At 38.6% G+C, this 12955-nt stretch overlaps 1 protein-coding gene across 4 annotated transcripts in view; it reads left to right on the plus strand.

Annotated features, from left to right (window-relative positions):
• The window catches only part of NTNG1 (netrin G1), a 396875-nt gene that overhangs the window by 221352 nt on the left and 162568 nt on the right, over positions 1-12955 (plus strand). The gene's annotated exons all lie outside the window — the stretch shown is intronic.

Genomic DNA, 12955 nt, shown 5'->3' on the forward strand with positions numbered 1-12955 from the left:
TGTACTAAAAAGATATACCATTTAAAATAGGAACCTAAGTCAGGCACTCCTCATAATGTAGATCAGTTATTGACGGACCAGCATTGTGATATTCATAGTCACAGTTTGAGATATCTTTGGTTTTGGTAATATAACTAAAATATAAAACAAGTTTTCTAAGACTTTTGAAGATGTTTAAATGAAAAACTTCAATAAGGAGAACCAGGATCCCTGTCAGAGGTTTTCAACCAACCGTTAGATGTGGTATATCATCCAATAAACCACCCAATGGCAGTGGAAGCACGAGCTAACAAGTGAGAAAAACTAACGGTAAGAGGGGAGAATTCAGGAAATAGAAAAAAAAAAAAAAGGAAAAGAAGCAAAACAATAATCACTCTAAAAATGCCAAGAGCATTAAATCAAAATATATGAGAATAAAAATATAAGTGACACATATTCTTGTAGATTTAATTAAGTAATCATAAAATTTAAGCAGATATGGCAGGATTCATTCAATTTACTGGCTTCCAGCATCCTTTAATGCTGCCTAGAACTCAGACGCTGGAGAAGCATGCTGACTCTGGTTCTCAGAGGGTTACCTGATCTATGTGTAGTATCAGGAAGAAGGGGTTGCCGCTGTTAATGTAAAAGCCACAGTGGATATGCAGCATGGATTCCTGGGTATTACCACTCAGAGTGGGTATTACTGCTCAAAAGTTTCAGTTGTGGAAAAGGAACAGGAACTGGTGGCCATCAATTTTATTCCAGTTTCATGTTCCTCCTGAAAGAATCAAGAATCTTAAGCTATGGAGCCTTTATAAAACTTCTGACCAGATCTTCACGGTGTGTGATGATGTTGTTTTTAAAGGAAAATATGAGAAACATGCATTGATACACTATTGAGCTTGTGTGCTCCAGGATATAGAGGGCAGTTCATGTATGAGCCAGAGTAGCATGATGGGGCCATATGGAGCCATGGTCCCAAACATGAGTTTGCTGTTTGTAACAACATACACCCAATTACACTCAGGAGCAATTCAGCAAAAGATTATCAGTTTCCAGTATCTTATTCTTGGGGACATTTATAAGGTAAAGGAAAATAATTGATGTCAATATTATAAACAATAACATGTCATAATCAAGTAACAGTATTCAATTCATCTACAAGAAAGAAGGTAAAAAAAAACCAATAAACTGAGAATTGAATTTGAATCTTAGTGTGATCTTAATTGTTAGGAAGATTCACATGAGTCAGTTTCCTTGCAGCTTGAGAAATCCTTCATCTGAGGCCAAATCCCAGTAGCCTGACTTCCCCACATGTGCTCATTTGCCTCTTGTAAACTTAGCTTTTTGGCTAAGAAATAACCATTGTTGGGTCATATTGTTAGTACTGGATATGCTTTTTTTCTTTTCTGTAATAATTTAAAAGAAAATATAAAATATATTTTTAAACCTAAAGGCAAGGCAGGCAATTAGACCAGCAGTTAGGGTTCCAGTTAAAATGCCTGCTTTTTTCCTGAGTTTGATTCCTGGCTCCAGCTCCTGATTCCAACTTCCAGCTAATGCAGACCTTGAGAAGCAGTAGATGATGGTTCAAGTGCTTGGGTACCTGCCATACCCATGGCAGATCTGGCTCCCAGCTTCTGCCTCTGACATTCCCAATCTTGTGGGCATTTGGGGAGTGAACCAGCAGACAGAGGTGTGAGGGAAGCTCTTGTTTGCCTCTATCCTCATCTGTCTCTCTGCCTCTCAAATTAAATAAATAAAGTTGAAGGCATTTGTAAGCATTCCCCACTGGGTCAGACCTACTCTCTTGTAATGGTGGCATGTTGCAAATGTAGAATCCTTCCAGGTTTACCACTTTTCTTTTATACCTCATCCTGGTAGTGTTCTCCATCTGCACTGCAGCTTGAGTTTGGAGGAATCTTCCTCCCATCTCCAGGACTCACCTCCACTGTCTTTCCCTGATCACCAGTCAAGTACAAGCAGCTGAGAAGCAGCTGGGCAAGGCGAAAGGTCCAGTAGAGGTGAGCACCTTCCATAAGGTTCTACTCTGTCACCTCTACATTCTGTCCAACTTCCTTAGGGCAAATGCGGTACTGGCATGTACTGCACCAAGCACCAGATGGCTGGAGTATTTTTAGTCTTAGGGGAGGGACTAAAGAATCAAGGCCTGATGGCTCGGGCATATCTCCAGCTTTTGAGTTATATAAGGAAGATCTGCTCCTGATGGAGCCACTAAAGGGAAATGTTGAGCTATTGCCTGGTTCAGGGGCCTTGCAGCGTGGACATTGATATAATCATTTGACTCTTGACAACTTTGATGGAGTGAATGGTTTAGATTATCTTTCTCTTATACAACAAATCATGTACAGGAGGACTAGATAGATTTTAATGGATGACCTCTAAGGGACAGTTCTAAGGTTTCCTTTTCAAGACGATCATGACTGTTAAACTTTCCAAAATATAACTGAGGTCTGTTTCCTATGCTATCCCCGTGTCTCCAACCTCTCCACCACCCCGTGCAGTGCCTGCAACATTTTACATGCCTCTACATGTCTATATCTGATCATGATAATGATATTTTTCTACTTGTGACTTACACCCCCAAGCCCACCATAATGTGGGAGTTTATGTGGGCTATTTTGGGAAAGTGAAATGGAAACAAGATGTAAATATACACAAAATAGTTTTTTCTTAAAATATTAAATTATGAAACAAAAGCAGTTGAAGATCTTTGCTTAAACTGATAGTGAATTTCTAGTCTCTACTTCTTTATGCACATGTATATTTTATACATAGTGTTTGACATAAAAATGAAGCTCCGATTGTCATTAGACTAATGTTGCATTTATGTTCTGTTGGGCATGTGATACATCTGATGGCTATTTTACTGGTGACAAACTATAAGCTGATCATTAAAAATTTCTCTTCTGCTACATACTTACTTTGCTTCCATTTACTCCCTCTCATTGTGTATTTATTAAGATAATGGAGGAAAAAGAGGAAACACAGCTATTGGCAATCTCAGTGACTCCGTAGTACTTACATTGTTCAATAAACCTAATAATCTTCATGGACTAATTCTGACTTATGGATGTCCTGCTTCAGTAAGTCAGGGTGATTTTCTCTTGTGAATAATAGACGAGTGCAGTGTGCCAGTACCTTAATTAAAGAGCCGCTCTCTTAGTCTTGATCTCATTTTAATTTACAGGGTAATACTACAATAATATCACTAATGGAAGGTACATTAAAGGGCATCAAGTAGCATTAACTGTATTAAATTATGGTACTTGTGTTAATTAACTGCTGAAACAAGATGGTTCTAATGGCCAAAAAAGGTCGTCTAGTGCATGAATAAAATGTGCCCAGATGAGGGGTGAGAGGAGAAATGAGGAGTTGATGTTTGTTCTGAGTATCGTTCTGTACAGATAGGGGGTTAATTCAAAAGCTGTTAAATATAGATAATGTCCAAAATGTTTTCTGAGTTACACAGTTGGAAATTTTGATTTGGAAGTACTTTGTTCCCTTCTAAGCTTTCCATCATTAAACGAAGTGAAGAATTGAACATGATATTTGTCAGATACATAGATTTTATAGAGAATAAACAACATTGTTTATTGTTTCTTTGAGGTGCGCCTTTTTGAGGATGTAATGGGATTTATTATGATAAATTTTAAATCTGAATGACAAGTGAATGTTTGTTAATTTGCTCATTTATTTTTAGATATGCTATCAGCAAAACATCAAGTGAGTTGTTTTGGACATAAGACGATAGAGATTCCACTTTAACAACAAGAATTCTAAGGTTGAATTGTAATCAATTTTCTCAGTGGCCTAGAGAACTCTAATTGCCCCCTCCATTAGTTGCATTTTTGTGAAATATCCCTAAAGATAGTCCTCAGTAATTGTTTCTTAATAGAATTTATTAATTTCTTACCCCATGTCACATCCACTCAGGCACCTTTATGGGTAGGCAGTTGTCAAAATATAAATAGAGTAGTTTCCCTGTATCCACGGTTTGGCTCTTGGCAGTTCCACTTACCCATAGTCAATTATAGTTCAAAATATTAAATGAAAAAGCTCAGAAGTAAGTAATTTTAAGTTTTAAATAACTTCTATTATAGTACATTGTTATAATGGTTTTATTTTATTTCTAGTATTGTTCTTAATCTCTTACTTTGCCTATTTTATAAATTATACTTTCTCATAAGTATTTATGTTCCAGAAAAAACATACTGTCAGTTTCCGTACTGTCCACGGGTTCAGATATGTCCTGTAGGTCTTGGAATGTATCCCCCATCAATGGAGAAGTGGGGGTAGGAACAACTGTAATGTTTTTTGCTTCTTCCTCCTCCATTGTTGATCTCTAAGAAGGGAGCCCAGCAGCTCCAGCACAGAAGCTCCACTTTCACAAAGTTTCCAGTGCTTTCCTCACCTCACTACTGTCCCAGCTCAGAACCAGAGTCTCCTTACCTAGGATCTGGACAGGTCCAGGCCCAGAGCATGTCTCTCCTCCTCCCCTCCTCCCCTCCTCCCCTCCTCCCCTCCACCTCTCCTCTCTGGCTGTGAGGAGTAAGAAAGGCCCACTTCACTCTCACTCTCACAAGGAGCCAAGCTTTTATTTGTAAACCCTTCCTGTTTGCATGTTACTGTCTTGATAGTTGCCATAATCAGAACAAGGTGAAGGTAACATTCACTTCAAATGGTGAGCCCTAAAATACATTGTGTCAAGTAAGTTAGAACACTGAGAGAAGTCTAAAAAGTAATAAGGCATTTTTCAAATATGTTTGCAAAATTGTGTAACGTAGAAGTGATTTTCTAACTACAAAAGGTTTCTCAGTTATTCTGCAAGTTCTCTAAGTCTCCTAGCCACAACTCAAATAAGCTTACCAAAATATTTACTTTTCACATCTCATGTAAGAGGCATCCCACAAGACACTTCTAATTTGCTGAACTTGACCATGATCCATTCTTTCCCAATTAGTTCTTCCTATCAAGTTTGGGCTTTTCTACCACTTAACAGATTCTGCTTTTATATCACCTTCCTTCTGTCTGTCATCAGTCAACGTTTGTCCTCCGCCCTGGGACAGATGCTGACATAGTCTGCCAGAGAGAGGCACAGGCGTGGTCTTTACTCTCAGGGAGCTGAGACCTAGCAGGGCCATGGACTCATAAAGAACAAAAAAATGATGACAGCATGGGCTAAGTGCTTTTACTATATGAATGTTTACAGCACTACAATCACAGAGAAGGGGTGACTAATTTAATCTGGGAAGGGAAGTGAAAGCTTTGATGAGAGTGTGACATTTGCATGGTGTCTTGAAATACATGCTTTCCTGTGCCAAGCAGTCAAGAAAGAATGAATATACTAAGCAGACAATTTATGCATTCAACAGCACAGCAGTTGGGGAGCTCTGAATAACCGGGAGTCAGTGAAGTTGAGAGTCCTGGGAGAAGACCCCTCCATGTCTCCCTACGGACCTCCAGCATCTCCAAGAAGCACTACAGGCTCCTTTCATCTTGCTCTTGGTGTCCCCCATGCCATAAGGAATCTACAGCATGGATTCTCACATATCAACAGGTGCAGATGAGAAGTATTTTAAGGCAGTGATAGTAGAGGCTGTTCCAGGGTGTCTGTACAGACTGCAGAGCCACTACTTTGCTTAATTGTGCAGTAGTAACCACACAGTAACTCTAAGCCCCGAGGCTCAGAGTTCAGGAAAACTGTACAAATTCCACAGAAGACAGCATATAACAATCCATTAAGACTTCCTTACCAAATCAATAGGACTTGGCAACCAATCAGATGCTGAGGAAGAACTAAGAGAAAAAAAGTTCTTAGTCAACTGAAGGGACAGTAGAGCCGTAAACTAATAGGCCAAATAAATACAGAAACAGAAATTTAGTCAATCATTTTGTTAATTTTTTCTTGTTGCTTGGCCAGTTCAAGTAGTAGGAATCCAAATGGAAGTTCCAGCTATGAATTTGAAGTGTTAGAATTGCAGAAAGAGATTTGAGTTAAATATACAAGTTTAAAAATTATTGCCTTACATGTGATGGTTGAAATTTGGGTAATAGATGACATCAAAAAGCAGGGTTTTTTTTCCCTTATAGTTATAAATGATCACAGTCATTTACAGAATGCTATGAAATACTGCCATTTGAAAGGTAGTTTCTAAGAAATTGAGAAATAATCTAGGGGATAGGAAATCCGAAGAGAGGGAAATGAGTTATGGTAAACTATATAAGTAATAATCCTTTGTATTTGCATAGCACTAGGTTTATAAATTTGTTGTCAGTTGTCATATTTTCTTTCATCCCTACAAAACGCTTGTGAGGCAGGTGGTGTTAAAATCCTTTTAACAGTTCATAAAACCGAGGACCAGAGAATGTCCATGACTTCTTTTTTCCAACATAACACATAAAGTAGTAAAAATCAGTGTGTTAATTAAAAACCTTATGTTTTCTCCAAATGTTATGCTTTCCCAGCCACACCTCCCTAAAGTGAGCTCAGAACATATAGGAGACTCAAACAGTTCTGAAAGGAGTCATCTTTTTTTTTTTTTTTTTTTTTGACAGGCAGAGTTAGACAGTGAGAGAGAGAGAGAGAGGGAGACAGAGAGAAAGGTCTTCCTTCCGTTGGTTCACGCCCTATATGTCTGCTACGGCTGGCCCGCTAAATAGCAGCAAACAGATCAATCAATTGTATGGTTCTGCCTTTCCTGGAATGTTCTAGAAGTTATACACTCCTTAACTTTTGACTTAGTATTTCATGTTACTAGGTTGCTGTATGTTTATCTGAACTCTAACTTCTTCATTTTTCCCAACTTTACTCTTTTAAAGATTTATTTATTTTATTTGAAAGGCAGAGTTATATAGAGAGAGGGAAAGACAGAGAGAGAGACCTTCTATCCACTGGTTCCCTCTCCAAATTGCCTCAACGGCCAGGTATCCCATGTCAGTGCAGGGGCCTAAGCACTTGGGTCATCTTATGCTGCTTTTCCAGGTACATTAGCAGGGAGCAGGATCAGAAATGGAGCAGCTGAGACTCAAAATGGCTCCCATACAGGATGCCAGCACTGTAGGCAGTGGCTTAACCTATGATGCCATAACACCAGCCCCCATTTTTCTCAACTTAAAAGCATATGATTGGATTAATTTGTCATATTGTATTAAATTCTAGGTGTTTTACTGCTATAATAAAATTATAATGATAGTTTCTCATTTTTTGGAGGAAAGAAAAAACAATCAACTGAATTTTCTCAACATTATTTTTTTCTACCACAACTCTATGTAAGTTTTAATGTCTACAATGGCTTTTAATTGAGGAGAATTATCAGAAATTAAAACAATTCATAGATACTAATGGACAAGCTTGGAAGTGGCCAACTTGAAGAACACTGACCCTTCAAGTGACCATTTTATTTTGCCAATTATTTTTATTTCAGAGACAGACAGAGCTCTCATTTACTGATTTGCACCCCCAAAAGACCCCAGGGCCAGAGGTAGGAGCCAAGAATTCAGTCTAGGACTTCCAAGTAGGACCCAGTACCTGAGCCAACATCTTCTACCTTCCAGGGCCTGGATGGCAAGAAGCTGATAATCAAACTGAAAGTCTGAGAAACAGAAATAGACAGACGTAGGGTTCTTCATTCCTCTGATTCAGTCCTCAGATGTCTGTAGCAGTGGGGGCTGGGCCAAACTGAAGCCAGGAAACTGGAACTCAATCTGGGTCTCTCACACAGATCAAGAAGACTCAAGTACTTGAACCATCACCTACTGCTTCCCAGAGTTCATATGGCAGGAAACTGGAAACTGAAGCATAGCAGGGTCTCAAACAGGCACACCAGTATGGCATGTGGGTGTCCCAAGCAGTGTCTTAGCCACTGTGCCAAATGCCTGGCCTTGTTTTCCCTTTTAATCAAATCTACATTCCCTTTTCTGAAACTGTAGTAAATAATTGCACTGCCTCTTCAGACAATAAAATTTCATAAATTGACAGTCAATGAGCTTATCCCCCAGGTCTTTTTTCCAAGCTGAATGGATATCTCACCATTCCACTATCTAAAATTTAATTTGTTCTTCTCTTAAAAAGAAGGTTAAGTCGAATAAATAAGAATATTTAAATGAAAAGCTTAGTAACCACAATTAAGAAGAAAAGAACACAAAGCAATGCTACTTAGCTGCAGTGGAAATGCTTAGAATGGAGATCTATGGGGTGCTCCCATTTTAAGTGGGCTACTGCATGCCATTCTGATTTGGAACTTATTTTTCAAATCCTTGAGAATTTCTTGAACTATAAACAGAATATATGCATAAGCAGATCATTTTCCTCTGAGGTTTGTATCATTATCAACAGAGAAGGTATCTAATAATTCCTCCATTTAACTTACAAACTTCATTAGCACTCAGAAAAACAACCCTGTGTCTTTTTATCCCTAATTCCCTTGAGCCATAGATATTTTCATGCTAGTGGGTTATTAAAGGAAAAATTTATCTTTTTTAAGAAGCATAAGGATATTTAGGGGAAAATACTACCTAATGAAGAAATGCAATAATTTCATCTATTAACTTAGAATTTATAAGGGAATCAATATTCGAAGTGCATCTGCATGCCCAAACAGTGGCATATTCTTAGCTCTTCTGTCTCACTTCTGGAGCCATCTTCTTTATACTAATTCTGCGATCGATCAGTTGGGGAGTTCTTACTAGGCTTGTTTGTTTTATTTCTACAATCAGAGGCATATAGTTATATGTTAGAAGGTGATGGTGATTGATTTATATTTAGTGTAAGTTTTTGTGGATCCATGCTATCAATGGTTCAGTAAAGAGACCATTTCCATTCATTCTCCAAATGTAAGAACAAATGTGTTTTGGAATCCATGCATAGTTTTCTTCATAATAAGCGATGAATTTGAAGACTCATCATTTGCATGGATTTCAAAGATCTTTGTACCAAACCGGTGCCACGGCACACTAGGCTAATCCTCTGCCTGTGGTGCCGGCACTCTGGGTTCTAGACCCGGTTGGGGCGCCAGTTCTGTCCCAGTTGCTCCTCTTCCAGTCCAGCTGTCTGCTGTGGCCCAGGAAGGCAGTGGAGGATGGCCCAAGTGCTTGGGCCCTGTACCTGCATGGGACACCATGGCTCCTGGCTTCGGATGGGTGCAGTGCACCAGCTGTAGCAGCCATTTGTGGGGGGTGAACCAATGGAAGGAAGACCTTTCTCTCTCTCTCACTATCTAACTCTACCTGTCAAAAAAAAATCTTTGTACCAAAATAAACTTTTATTCCATATTTCCACAAATTCTGGAAATGCCATCCTATTTATTCCATTGCAATAGTGGTCAATATTCCACTTCAAGAATTCACTTGTAGAAATATGTTAGTCAATCTAAATGAAAGACCCTGGTGAACAAGACCCCAGCAGAAGGAACAGGCCATCAAGGAGAGAGGCGCCTTTCTCTGAAGGGAGGAAGGAACCTCCACTGTGACATGGCCTTGACTAAACAAGTTCAGAGTTGGTGAACTCAAGGGGCTTCCATATCCTAGACAGCTCATAGCAAGAGTCTCGGGTGATTGCTGACGTCATAAATAAGAGTGCCAATTGTTAAATGAACAACAGGAGTCACTGGGTACATGCTCCCCACGTAGGATCTCTGTCCTTAATGTGTTTTACTATGAAATGTAAAAACACTACTAGTCGAACAGTACCCTATATCTTGTGCGGTTGTGTGAGTGCAGCCTGTTGAAACCCTTGCTTAGTATATACTAAGTTGATCTTCAGTATATGAAGGTAATTGAAAACGAAACTCGATAAAAGGCGGGATGGGAGAAGGAGAGGGGAGGGCCACGGGAGGGAGGGAGGTTGGGAGGGGAAGCCATAATAATACAAAAGTTGCACTTTGTAAATTCACATTTATGAAATAAAAAATAAAAAATAAATAAAAAAATAAATATGTTAGTTTAACCAGAAATCATTGCTTTCGTTTAGACTCTTAATTGCTCTTTCTGCCTTCTTTGAATAGATGGAGAAACTGCTCCTAAACAAGATCAATCAATCAGTGGCAAAGAGGAAGAGAGAAAATTTTAAAAGATTTAGGTTGGCATATGAATTTGTTTCAAAATTTTTACTGGAAGAACGCTGAATGAATGTATAGACAGACTGGAAATATGTAACATAGGTGCCTAACAAGTCAATTGGTCTGAAGATCTCAACCTAAAATATTACACAATTACTTCAGCTATTGTGTTGGCTCTTTCTGCCTTGTGTCTGATACCCAAGACATTGTACTAGAAAGATGAGAGTGCACAGAAGACAAATCATTAGGGTTTCAAATCATTATCTATCTTATTTTAAATGAACACAACTGACTAGGGATCAAGAAAAATAATAAGTTATAGCTCTGTCTGTGCTGACAACTCTTTGTGAGCATAGAGCAAATCAGTGTCAGTAGTCTCTTCCTCCACAAAGCAAGAGTAGTATGCTAGATTAATGTTTCTTAGAATTCCCCTTCAGATAAGTACCTGTAATTCTGCAATACATTTGGATGTTCACAACATTTCCTTCTAGTTGATTCCCGTGCCTATGACTATAGTAAAAGCTCTGGGTTACACTAGGGTAAAGAAATACTTCCATTCAATTTAAGCCACAGCTTCCCAGATTAGGTAAAAAACATCTGTTAATATGCCCAAAGAAACAATAGTCACAGAATTCATGTGGGCAGCAAGATTTCTTCAAGTTCCAGCATCAATTGGGCTCTTAATATGTAGAAATAAATGAAAGTGTGTGTGTGTATGTTTAAACTATTTGCAGTGCTAAGAATGGATTGATTTTTCATGGCAAAGTCTAATTTTAGATGTCATCTTTCCTATATTGCTGCTACATTGAATAAAAAACTTAGTACCTTAGAGAAAGACTAACCTTGATAGGGAATATCTTTCTTTTTAAAATGGTTGCTGTTAGTCTTTGAACCTTGGGAAATACTGTGTATCATTCTTTATGAATTATAGGAAATTAAGTATTATATTGAAATAGTTGTTTTGTTTTGTTTTAAGCTAGAGAAATTATGATGGAAGAGTCAGCAAAGATGTGAAAAATGAAATGCCAAGTGGTACAATCTGGTGCATTATAGAGATAAATAGAGATGCTAAAGGATTTCTATTTCTCCCATATGTAAGCTCCTCAAACTCTAATTACAGCAATAAAATAAAATCATGTATTTAAAGAAAAGTGAGATTAACTAATGTTTAATATACTTTTTTCATTTGCTTTGGAGGATATTCTTGAAACTCCAGTCTGATTTTAGTTAATTGCACTTTGCCTTCCTTTTGCTCCATAAGACTGTTAATGAAAAACAAACTGAAATTTGGTAAAGTAAACCATTGTATAAGCTAAGGATGTTACTTTGTCTAAGAGTTATGTTGCTGACTTGGCTACTTTGGCTCATTTGGTACTACCAGAGTATCAGGGAAGCAAAGTGGTTACAACATACTGGTGACATCCATGTGTAATTATAGATTCTGTAGTGCTTCTGGGAACAGAAAACAGATTGGAAGGGGGAGCCTGGAAATGACAGAAGCAGGGACCCTAAGAGGTCAGAAATTTGGCAGGTTGGGAGGAGTCCATACCATGAACTCCTGTATTGGATTTATATAAACAGTGTACAGACCAAATAAAGAGTCATTATATCACAAAATCATTACTTTCAGAACCAAAACAAAGCAGAAGACTAATTTCATCTTACTACCTCATTTTCAGATGTGAAACAGGATGGTTAAGTGAATTAGCTAAGGATTACACTCTTGTGTAACTAGAATTTAAACTTGGCAAGACTTTACTCACTGGTCTGCCCCCAGTGCCTAGAACTGGGCCTCACATGCATTTGAGGTTCAATAAATATTTACTGTAGGGATGAGTGCATGCCTGTGGAATGGGAATGCTTTTCTGAGCATGGCCGACTCTGTTCTGGTATCTACACTCTTCCCCACTGGACATCCTCTGGCCGCCTCTGTGTATTTTCCATCCAGGCCTCCCAGAAAACTGGAGCTAAGCCCAATATTTTTGGTTATGCTACTTCATCAAACACAGCAGAATTTCAAATCGTGAGGCTTCAATCAATTGTCCAAACTTAAGGAATACATTTTATCTGGCCCAGAAAAGAGTAATACATGCATTCTGCAAAAATAAATACCTTCCTACCAAGCTACACATTATTTGATCAGTCCTCCCAAGAGTAGAAATTATGACTATTAATTCCTTTTTTCCTGGATGAACAGAAGTTTGTGAAAAAAAAAAAAAACACTTTAACTCTTCATTCACCCCTAAACGATATTTAGTAAAATCCCTACTATCACTATATGTCCCAAAGTTGACCTCAAATGATGTTTACCTCTTGGGCTCAGTAGCCCAGGAGTTTCTTTTTTTTTTTTAAAGATTTATTTATCTCACTTGAAAGTCAGAGTTACACAGAGAGAGAAGGAGAGGCAGAGAGAGAGAGAGGAGTCTTCTATCCGATGGTTCGCCCACCAATTGGCCACAATGGCTGGAGCTACACCGATCCGAAGCCAGGAGCCAGGAGCTTCTTCCAGGTCTCCCACTTGGGTGCAGGGGCCCAAGGGCTTGGGCCATGTTCAGGCCCAGGCCCAGGCCATAGCAGAGAGCTGGATAAAAAGTGGAGCAACCAGGACTTGAACCGGTGCCCATATGGGATGCTGGCACTGCAGGCAGCTGGCATTACCTGCTACGCCACAGCACCATCCCTAATAGTAGCCCAAGAGTTTTAAAATATCTTAATTTTTAAGTGAGGTATATAAATGTTGGTGGATTCAGAGATGGAACTGGAAAGAGTTTGAGGTAAGAAGACATGGAAACAGGCAGTGACCAAACCCAACTATACAGATTAAATAGCTCAGCCTCTTAGGAATATATAAATTAAATAATTAACATTCATTGTGCACTCTTATCTGGTAAAAT

Source organism: Lepus europaeus, chromosome 5 (genome assembly GCF_033115175.1).
Source record: "Lepus europaeus isolate LE1 chromosome 5, mLepTim1.pri, whole genome shotgun sequence".
In the NCBI taxonomy this organism is placed as follows: Eukaryota; Metazoa; Chordata; class Mammalia; order Lagomorpha; family Leporidae; genus Lepus; species Lepus europaeus.